Genomic DNA, 11,926 nt, shown 5'->3' with positions numbered 1-11,926 from the left:
AGCCAGTACTGGGCCTTCTTTTCTTACACGAAGGGTCAGATGCAGAATTAAGTCTGAAGTCAGATTTTGGCACTTAAACTTAGATCTTCTTGAAAATCAATCATTTTGCAAAGCCTCTGAAGTCCACTTTGAGGGCACAGACCGGACAGCAAGGAACTTGGCACAGCTTGTTTGGAGATGTCCCTGGAGCTGCCAGGGGAGGGTCAGGTGAAGTTAAGTAAAGGTTCTGCCCCAGAGAGTGGTGGGCACAGAGTTGCGGGAGTTGAAGGAGTGGTTGTACAGCACTCTCAGACAGGGTTTGATTTTTGGGTGGTGCTGTGTGGAGCCAGGACCTGGACTTGATGGTCAGTGATGTCTCATCCCACACAAACCTGTGCATGAGCATGTTGGGGAGCCACACCTTGTGAAACTTCCATGAATTGGCATGGACAATGTGGAAACAGAGGGAAGGGTCAGTTTTCTTCTGTCTCCTTAACACAGACAGAGCCAAGTGCTGTGCTGTGCTGTGTGCCACTGGCCTCACACAAAGCCAAGGTTGGAGGAGGGAGAGGCAGAGGGAAATGTGCCTTAGGGGAAAAGAGACCGCAGGCACGCCTGCTGGGAGCCAGCGTGTGGCCCAGGGTTGGGGCATGTGTGAGACAGAGAGGGTGAGCAGATGAGGGACCTGCCAGCAGCAAGTGTGAAGATGAACACCCAGTAGTGACAATGATGTTGTGGCCAATCAATGATGCTTGATGCATGGGGGACGGGATAGATGTCATTATTCTACAAAACCATATACAGGCAAAAACAAAGCCATCTTTTTTAAATAAAAATGAAAGAGAAGTGACAGGGGAAAAGCAAAATATTTGTGAAATGATTTAAACAAAGAAGTAAATCCAAAGAATATATATTTTTTCCCCACCGATATGATGTACTGTATAGTTTACAAGAAAAGAAAGAAAAAAATCAATCCACGGCAATATCTGATGTGCTTCTGTATAATAAACTGCTCTGCAATTATATGAGCAAGGTGGTGGTGGTGACGAGAGGTATGGGATTTCGTGTCTCCAAATGTGCTGGGTTTGTATCATCCTGTCACCAATTGTTCAATATTGTGATACCGGACAATCTCCAGTGTTTTTCCCAGTAGGTCAGTGAACTTATTTTCTTATCAAGCCTTAAGGCAGGTGCAGACATGAGGAAGGCATTTGCCTTTGTTTTTCTCCTTCAGCCCTGCCCAGCAGCTCCTTAGTATGCGGAGCCAGTGATTCAGCCGCACAACTTTCCTCCTCCCCATATTTTCTTTGCGAGGATTGCGGCGGAAAGCACAATGGGGAGAAGTTTCATCTCCCCCGTATGATGCGAATGAGAGCAATGTCTAATGCCTGTTGTAGAAGGTGGCATTTTAATTATCGCAGCGCGCTCCAGCAGGCACAGGTACGCGTCTGCCTACGTCCACGCACACACCCGGCACCAAGGAGCTCTTCCTCCTCCTCCTCCTCCGATCTCTTCCTCGCCTTTATGCAACCCCGGGAACGTGGGCTGATTGGAAAGGTCTCTTTCCTTGATAACAACAATTCAATGCGCCTTGACATTTTAATAGCCTGCCGTCCTAGTGAACACAATCGAGCTGAGCAGTGAAGCAAAAATCATTAGGTAAGCAAGATAATCTAAACGAAAAATCAGCCTCAACCGGCTTCCCACATCTGGGGTACAGCTGGGCAGCGGCTGCCCTTTCCCGCTTCCGAGCAGCAATCCTCTCCTGGGAAGGCCGATGAGGGAAAGACGAGCGTCTGCGGATTTATGGCGGGGGGACCCGGCCCGCCTGCCCCCCCTGCCCCTCCCCTCCCACCGCCCTCTCCATCGTGGGGAGATGCTGACTCCGCAAGCCGCCCGCTTTATGAATATGACCCTCAAAGGGAAGCAGCCCTCTCGCAAAGCCCAGAACTATGTTATCATCGTTATTAAGGAGCTTAAAAAGGAGCCGGGAAGAGGAGACACCGGTGGAATTGCAGCCTGATTGTGATTGATGTGTTCCTATTAGCTCCTCACTGTTATCTCTCTGGATGGCAAGAACAGCCAGTGGCTTGTAACACAACAGATTACCTGAGTTCTCAGCCCTAGACGGATGTTTAAATAAAATATAGTCCCTTTTAGCGAGAAGCTCATTTTCTCTCTGAGGCTCCCAGACTATTTCATGTCAGCTGTGATTCGCTGTGACTCTCCTCAGTAAACATGTCTTATCATTAATAATTCTTTACAAGCACAATTTCATGGAGGCTTCTGTCTGCCCACATAGCAGAGGAGGGGGTGTGCATGCGCACACGTCGGGCTCAGCCTCATCGTGAGGCGGTTTGGGAAGCAAGGTGCTTCTCCTCAGAATTTCACCTGCCTTGCCAAAAATGATTGATGACCCCGAGCAGACTGGGTGTCCGGCTATACCCAACAAATGACTTTGGCCCCTAACAACAGGCCTTGGCCAGATAGAAATCAATATTTCACCATTAAAATCTATCAAAGAAGAGTTAAGGCACCATCTGTCCCTGCCGCCTTTCCATGGTGTGTGAACATTAAATCCGACACTTGTAGTACATGAGTAATCAATATATAGTAGTTCACAGATCATTTGTGGTCCCCTTTTAGCAGTGATGGATGCTTGGAATAGTTGTGATTCATTTTGTCACACCATTAAACAAGATTCTGTCCAGTTCCTTCCTGATTTCATTTAGAGGATCATTCTTCACAGTTCATAAGAGAGAAACGGTTTTACCAATCTGCTTCTATTTCAGTAAGTCACTTTATAGAGATTTTGTGTCCTGCAGACTGTAAAAATTCTGGAGAGATAGTACAAACATACCTCTAAAACTATTCACTGCATGACATATGCATAAAGTGTGAAAAACTGAATGTAAATATGTTTACCTCTTTATCTACAAATATTGGTTTTAACCCTCCCTGTGCTGGAGGGGGCTCAAGGCAGAAGCACATGCAAATGCAGCCGTGCCTAGGACAGGTGTAGGCAGGTTTGGAATTGGGCTGTAATTAAAAACAGGAATAAAACCACTGCAAAATCACTGGTAGATTTTCACTCCTGAAATTGAAATGGAGAAGCCTTGGTAAAATAAACACCTTTCTTAATTGCTTCAGCTGATGTTCAGCCTGTGAATTGTTCGTTTTATATACGGACAATAAATGCATAATTGCCGAACACATTTTTAATGATTACACAGAAATGCCCCCCCCCCCCCCCCCCTTTTTTTTTAATTTTTCTTTTAATTGCCATTATTATGCAGTCTTTTTTCTTTCGGGGGGAGGGGTAAGAATTTCATATTGAAGTTTCTTGGCTAATTAACCTCATAAAGGACTTGCTCCTTCAATGCCCACTTCATTCAATCAGATGATGGTGTGATGGTGTAGCTGGGCATCACTATGGGGCTTCTTAGAATTGCTGTTAAGTATTACCTGTGAAAGTGCTGTGTGGCAAAAAGAGCAGATGGAAATGAGCACCATTTGCATGTCCAGAGAAAGGCAATGAAGCTGTGAAGGGTCTGGAGAACAAATCCTACAGGGAGTGGCTGAGGGAATGGGATTGCTCAGCCTCAGCTCACAGGTAACAGTGATAGGATGAGAGGTGATGGCCTCAAGTTCTACCAGTGGAGGTTCAGGTTGGAAATTAGGAGCAATTTCTTCTCAGAAAGTGTGGTGATGCAGTGGCACAGGCTGCCCAGGGAGGTGGTGGAGTCATTATCCGTGGAGATGCTCAAGAACTGTGGAAATGTGGCACTGAGGGATGTGGTCAGTGGGCGGTAGTGGTGGACAGCTGGACTGTATGATCTTTGTGGTCTTTTCCAGCCTTAATGATTCTATGATCATCTCTACTGTTCAAACACTATGCAGTGTTACCCCTGTTTAGCTGAGCCTCTGTATGAATCGATTTTTTTGCTAATAAACTGCATAGCCATGATTCCCTTATTATAAATCTTTTCCCAAGCACAAAAGCGGGCAAAGGGAGGGGGAAAAGGTTGTAGGGTAACAAGACTAATCAGGATTTCACCATCAAAGCAAATACATCCAATTAACAGCTATTAAAGAAGAATGTTATGGCACTGTGCACAGTGAAGGCCATTACATCCAGTGGAATTAATCTTAATTATTTGTACCTGTGTACATACATGCAAAGGAAAGCAACTCACATTAATCTACATTAAACTTAATACACAGTTGGTGTATTATCTTCTGAGCCAAAATTGAGTGCTGGTTTCTGCATATGTATCAGTGATGCTATCTCCAGTAATTACAGTACAGCATGGCTAAAGACACAATTTGCTCCATACAGCACCACTTGGTCGTTAAAATCTTTCCTGTGATTTTTAAGAAGCCAAAGAATAGAAAGGTGTAGGCAAATATTATCCTCTCAGAAGTCTTTCTAATAAAAAAGCCCAGAAGAAGCCGTACAGATTTATTATCCAGCTTAAAGGGAAACTGAACAAATATAAATCTGCGGCTTTCTGAGGTTTAAATAACGGCAATTACTACCCCCAAAATATTGCATTTCATGCACTGTGGACAACGTTGTTAAAACCACCCACAGTATTTTGGACTGCAGGGATTTTTTTCCATGTTTTTACCGAAGTTGACAGTAAATTATGTTGGTTGTTTGTTCACTTGGTTTGCATTATTCGATAGGGCTTGTCGTGGAGCTCTGTGCTGCGGTAAGAATAATGAATGGTGCACTTTTTACTTTAAATCCCTGCCTAATGAATAAAGACATAGGCAAACAGCTGCTTAGGATTCCAGAATATAACTAACTGCAGCACAGGGCTGCAGCTGGTCATCCCTTCCCACGCATTGTTCAAGGGCATTTTCCTCATCGAAAAACACATTCTGAGTCCTAAGGAGCAAAAAGAGAAATTAATTTCTATTGTGTCTAGCAAAAGCACTCTGATGTGATGGCGATCGCATGCATAACTGCTAAAGAGTCTTATAAATGTTTGCACCTTTCAATGGGTTTTATCCCAGTAATGCTACGCAAACTCCTGAAGTCCCATGGGTTTCATGCAGCGTCTCAAGTGAGATGTTACTTCAGTAAACATAGGTCTGTACTTTGTCCCATGCAAAAGCTGAACCATTGCATTTTGGTTGCGTTTTAACATAGGTTAATTCACCTTGACTAGCTTACAAGGTTTTAAAATCTCATGGAGACATTACACAGTATATTTCCCCCAGCAAGTCCTTTCTTCATCAGCATTTGTAGATGTGTAGAAAAATACACTAAAGTACAATGGCACACTTTGGTTGTTATTACAGAGCATTTTTAGTTAATATTTGTCATTACAAATGCATACTGGAAAAAAATAGTAGATTAATGAAGATTTAAAGAAAAGGCTTGAAAATCTATATCTCATGCAGTGAAACTATCTCCATAGAACCATAGAATCATTTCAGTTGGAAGAGAAGCTTGAAGGCCATCTGGTCCAACCCTCCTGCAATGAGCAGGAATACCTTAAACTCCATCAGGTGCTCAGAGCCCCATCCAGCCTGATTTTGAGTGTCTCCAGGAACTGGGCATCCACCATGTGTTTTTACCACATATTTTTACTTCTTCAGCAAAATTTACTATTTCCAAGTTTTTCAGAGACTTTCTATTTCACCCTGTGTTTCTTCAGTATTGCTGCATGTTTAGCAGTGCGTGAACCTATTTTTGGTCCCAGCTCTTCTGGAACTCACTGCAAGGGAGGCTGCAGTGGGCACACAGCCACACAGCTCCCAACTGCTTTGCACAGTACAGCATTTCAGCAAGGAATTAATTTGAAGTGATCAGCTCTTGCATGGTCAGGGAATAGGCAGAGGAGTAGCATCTCTGCATTTGTTTGAATTCAAAATGCTAAATCCTGAAGTGCCAATTCTCTTGTATAACAAACCCAAGGATTTTCCCCCAGCCTGCCTTGCTTCCCTTTCTTTGCCCAGTAACCATAAACCAAGAGATCCTCTTTCATTGCTTTTTTTCTACTTGGAAAGTGTGACTCAAAACAAACACAACAAACTAAGATGAGAGGTAATGGCCTTAAGTTGCTCTAAAGGGGGGAGGTTCAGGTTGGGTATTAGGAAAAACTTCTCTGAGAGAGTGGTAATGCATTGGAATGGGCTGCCCAGGGAGGTGATGGAATCTTTGGAGGTGCCTGGAAGTGTTCAAGAACCATGGAGATATGGGACTGAGGGACATGATCAGTCAGCATGGTGGGGGTGGTTTGTGGTTGGACTAGATGATATTGGAGGCCTTTTCCAAGCTTAGTGATTCCATGATTCCATGAAACTAGGAAGTCCCTTGGCCTCGGGCAGCAAGGAGTCTAAATGGAAAAGTTCCCACAGAGGTGAGAAGTATGGAAGATGGATGAGCAGAAAAGGAGGCAAATTTAGATGGGAGAGTCACCTTCCAAAGCCTTGTGTGCTCTGAATGACCTCAGGGACTCATGTGGGGAGAACATCAGCAGGGAGATCACTCTGCTATACGAAAGATAAGAGCTCTGTGCTTGTAGGTCACAGTGGGTGCTGGTGAGTGTGAGTCATGGAGACAGGTGGTCCACGTCTCAGCACAAACACCACTGTGGGCTACAGTTCTGAGACCAGTAAGTACAACATACACTTCTATCCATTCAAAGAGCTGTTAGCGAGCCTCAAACCGTCAGACAAGCAAGTAGGGCTAGAGAAGGGATTTGTATACAAAGCTGTGTCTTTGGGAGTAAAGGAAAAAGTAAACCGTGAGTGGATGTTTCTGAAAATATCTCAATCCTGAAAGATTAGCTTCAGCAGAAGTGTCACTGCAGAAACCATCTGCATGCTGAAGAGGTTGCCTAGCGAGATTTTTTTCCTCATTATTATTTTCTACTTAGGCTGCTCAGAAAAGATCTCTCTGGAGAAATAACAGCAGGATCTTAAAAATAGTTCCAAACCCACAATTAAAAATTCAGCACAGATATTGTCTAAGCTATTGCCCCTGTGCCATTCTGATGCTGTTGCTGTAACTGCTGAGATTCTCCGCTGGGCTTGTTTGCAATTCTAAGCACCTGCCCCACTGCTTCCAGGATTAGATGCCAAAGGGTACAGTGGTGCTTGGGGAGATGCCACAGGGCTCGAAGGAGCTGTGAGGGCACAGGGCTGCTGACCTGCATCTGCCTAGTGCAATAAGCAGGAGAAGAGTGGGTGGGAAGTGGAAGAAAGCGATCCAGAAGTGTTACCCTGAGAAACCTCAACAATAAAATGAAGCAAATTAATCATTCCTGCCATGTGTGGAACAAACTGCCCAGAGAGCTGTGGGTGCCCCATCTCTGGAGGTGCTCAAGGCTGCATTGGATGGGGCCCTGAGCAGCCTGAGCTGGTGAGTGGCAACCAGCCCATGGCAGGCAGTGGGACTGAGTGGGCTTTGAGGTCCCTTCCACCCTAAGCCATTCCGTGATTATGTATCTTATTCTTTCACATTTTCACCTCTGGAAACCAGATGTCCTTTGTCCAAATTTGTTCTATCCCCATCTAATATTCCTCTCCCTGTTCATCTCCCTTCCTACTGCAGTGACTTGTCCTGCTCCCTACCTGAGATCCTCATCTTTGATCAGAAGAACCAAAGGTGAGATGAAGAGCATCTTCATCATGAAAACAGGAGAGGAAACCAGGAAGCCAGCTAGCAAACCGTGTAGTTTGTTGCTCTGCTCAACAATTGCTCCATCTCTACAGTTCACATATTAAGCTTCTTTCTACTTGAATCCTGTGCCTGGAAAACAGCCAGCTGTAGAAGGCCTGAGGGCAGAAGTACCGTTATTCTGCTTCTGTGATGTCATGTCCAACCAGACCAAACATTGGGTTGATCTCCCATCAATTTGCTCATACAAAGCAGGATGCAACTCTTCTCTGTGTCACAAATGTTTATATTGTGAGAGTCGTGTCTGCTCGGTTTTATTTTGGTTTGGGATGCAAACCATCCAGATTTTTACTGAGCTATGGACAAATGGGATATGTAAGCGGCTGTAGCATCACAGAGGTAAAAGCATGTGGGTGGTGGGTGACAGTTTTTGACATATAAATACCGGGAAAGTCTTATTAATTTCCTCCCTAGCTTGCTGATAGAAACTTTGGGGAAAAAAAAAAAAAAAAAAAAGTGAAGCAAATGTTATTCTGATACATTTACTAAGGGCGAAGGTGGCGAGCAGAAAGCCATGTTAAATTGTGAATGTCTAGATTTGTAGGAAGGTGAGTAAAATATTGACATTTTCATAATTCATCTTATTGTGTAGAATATAAATGGAAGTGTGTGGCTGTGGTGAAGACAAAGCAAAGCTATTCTCAAATCCTTAAGACACCCAGCAGAAGCTATAATTTTAGGTGAGCAGGAAACACTGTAAGAATTTATTGTCTCCTAAGTTTCCCATCGTTGAATGCCCATGAGCACTTCCCAAATAATATCTCATTATTTCCCTTGGTTTTCCCCAAATGGCACCTGGGACAGTGCCATTGAACAGTTTCCTTGCTACAATCAATGTTTGGGGGGACAGTTTGTGCACACCCATATTTTTTCAGTGGCACAGAAGGCAACAGCTAAGAACTTGTGCCTTGTATCTGCAGGTTTCATACCACTGAGGGCTTGGCATCCCCACAGGGATCTGCCTGGCAATGCAGCGTGTCCAGACTTCGGCCAGTCTGCTATACATAGAATCATAGAATTATTTGAGTTGGAAGACACCCTTAAAGGCCATCCAACTCCCCTGCAATGAACAGGACACCTACATCTCAATCACAGTGCTCAGAGCCTGGTCCAGCCTCACCTTGAGTGTCTCTTAGGATGGGGCTGGTGGTGCCAGTCCACGGGCACTTTCCCACCTAGAACCTGTTTCCTAGTGTCCCCCACTGTCTGCATAAAACCTTTTTTGTGATCCCACAGAATAATTAAACTTCCACCCGTGCTGCTGATCCGACCAGTGTAACAATAGCAGCCACCATATGTGAGAACAATAAAAGAGCGGTGTCCGCCGGCAGACAAATGTAATTGGAACTCCTCGGTTCCTTCCCATTATTTACAAGCATTGTATTTCATAAACACACCACCTCTTTTGTGATATTCTTTAGGAAAGTGGTATATTATGTTGGCATAATGGTTCTCTTCAGAGAGAGCATTTTGTTTTAATAAAGTGTGTGCCACCATATTTAATCAATCAGATTGATTGACACCGGCAATAGCTGAGTCTCCCAGCAGATGCTGCTGCTCCCTCATTCTTATTCCAGCTTCATTTCTCAATCAAATCCATGTGTAAAGAAACATAATGTGCTGCCAACATAATATAATAAAACTTCAACCAAAATGCACACCGCCACAACTGAAACAGATAAGTCAAAGTATGGGGAAAGTTAACTTTAGGAAAATCATTTTTGACACGAAGATATTAAAGTTTTACAGTTCAGATATGCATAGACTAACCCTAACATGAATATTTTCACATCTGAGTATTGAAAAATCCTAAGGAAGGAAACCTGCCTAAAAGTTACCTAGCTGTTAGTTCACTTAATGTTCTTTAATCTTCAGAGTTGGAGCCATTTCAGCTGGATTAAAGCATATGCTCACCCAGGTGAAATGAATTACAACTTTTATCTGAACAGCTCTACTGCCGCTGTTGAGGTGAGCACCAGCCAGCAGTGATGCATAGCTCTGTGTCAGAGGCTGAACTAGCAGGTTTGGAAGTTAATGATTCATACAAGCATACCGGGTACCCTAATTGTTAGATGTCACACACAGGGTGAAACTGCTCTCAACTCTATTAAAGTTCGTTCCGAATAATCTGCACAACTCACCTTCTGCATGCAGTATGTGCAGCTCACAGAGCATTTTCCTGAGGACTTTGCCTTTACCATGCTCATGGGAGATAGTTTTAGACCACTGAAGTTGTGGTGGCCCCTCATGAGATATAGATTTCTCAATATATAGATATAGATTTCTATACGTTGAGGTGAGGCAGAGGTTGGCTTGTTCTCCCAGCCTCAAGTTGTACCGGGGAGGTTCAGATTGAATATTAGGAAGAATTTCTTCTCAAAAGAGTGGTGATGCAGTGGCACAGCTGCTTAGGGAGGTGATGGAGCCACCATCCCTGGGGGTATTCGAGAACCATGGAGATGCAGCATGATGGTACGTGGTCAGTGGGCATGGTGGGGATGGGCTGATGGTTGTACTTTGTGATCTTAGAGGTCTTTTCCAACCTTAATGATTCTGTGACTCTAGATTTGTCCCTCAAGCATTGTAAACAGTGACACCACAAACCCTCAAAAGCAACCTTCAGTATGCCAGCAGTCCCCCAAAGCCTGCAAGTGATGAAAGATAAGTGCGTGGTTGTAAGCTAGGCTTTATGCTTCATGCATAATGTTTTCATGTGGAATTACTGAAGGAAATATGAAAAGAGCTCCAGGTCAGTTTTCTACAGGCAATAAATGACTTCCCCTTCTCTTATTGTATACTTCTCAGTGATGATATTATAGGAAACATATGCCATGAACTAACATGCCACAAATTTTCATACTTCTCTTAAAAAGGAGGGTAGCCTTTAATCTGAAAAAATGCCTTCCCTTTTTTTCTTTTTTTCTTTTCCCTCATCAAACACTGTGAAATGAAAAGGTTTCATTAAATGCAGTCATGCCGGACAGTGCTTAGGCAACCAACGTGGGAGATGTAGCTATAGGGAGACTGCAAGATTGTTGTTCATCTTTCTCTTTTCCTATTTTAGGCAAGAATTACTTTCCAAAGAATTTCCTTCATATGTTTTGTAGCGAGTTCAGTCTGCATGAATTAGTAAGCTATAGTTATCTATTATCTCATATGGGGAGGGAAATAGTGACAGTAGAGGGCTTTTTAAACTCTTTTTAAAGCTGAGATAGAGAGATCCCAGGTAACTCCATGCTGAAGCTGTACACATTTGGACTAAAAATAAGCTAAAAAAAAGTATTAATGATGAAAAAACCTCAAACCCTGTGACTTTCTGGCTTTAGAAATGAGCTGGATTCCATCGCACTTGACAGCAGACTAAATTGGGGTGGATAGGAATAAGTCGTTCTAGTGGGATTTAAATTACACACATTTTTAAGAGAAATAAACTTGTTTAAAATTGCATTGTTAATATAACAAGCTGTAATAAAACCTAGATTTACTCTTATCTTGAAATGATTAAGGCTCAGAAAACACACTGCATCAATGAGATGAAAATGGTTTAAATTTACCAATTTTTTTTTTTTTTTTCCAACATAGGGTCTGAAGAAGCAGTTTGAACCTCTAGAAACAGGTGAGGCTATGCAGAGTTGTCACAAAACCCGTGCATTGCCCACATCATGTTTTTGAATATTTCAAAGTACTCAAAAGTTCAGTATTTGCCTTCAGTACATTGCAAGCCCCCCAGTGCTCTGGCATGAAGGCTTTGTTCCCATTCGTCAGGCCCTGGTAGACATTTCTGCCAGGAAAAACAAAGAAAACTGCCCACTTTGTGAACATGAAACCCTGACAGCATGTGATGTATTACATATTTGAGGAAAGGTAGATGTAAATAGAGCCGGAGCAGAGGTTTTTGGAATGGTACAGTGGAAACACTCCCTGAAGAAAAAGGAGGAGCTTTTCTGGCCCTGCTGCTGAAAGGAGTGCTGTACCTGATGCAGGAGGGATTCTGTGGCATTTCAGCCCTGCTTCAAGCAGAACCTGGTGTTCAGAGTGGCTCCAGGAGAGAACTGGGAACCAGATCATAGAGAGAGACAGCTCTATTAAAACACCAGTGAGAAATAAGCCATGGCAATGTGATTCTTAAGCTTAAAATATTTAGATGAAGTTTCAACCAAATGTGTGTTCAGCCTTTTCCTGGCACATCCCTAGCAATGTCCTTCCAGGTAGTCACAGTACGTGCTGTTCTGCATGGTACCAAAGGAACGT

Source organism: Phasianus colchicus, chromosome 7 (genome assembly GCF_987193195.1).
Source record: "Phasianus colchicus chromosome 7, bPhaCol1.hap1.1, whole genome shotgun sequence".
In the NCBI taxonomy this organism is placed as follows: Eukaryota; Metazoa; Chordata; class Aves; order Galliformes; family Phasianidae; genus Phasianus; species Phasianus colchicus.
The sequence above is the reverse complement of the archived record's forward strand: the minus strand, read 5'-3'. Positions refer to the sequence as shown.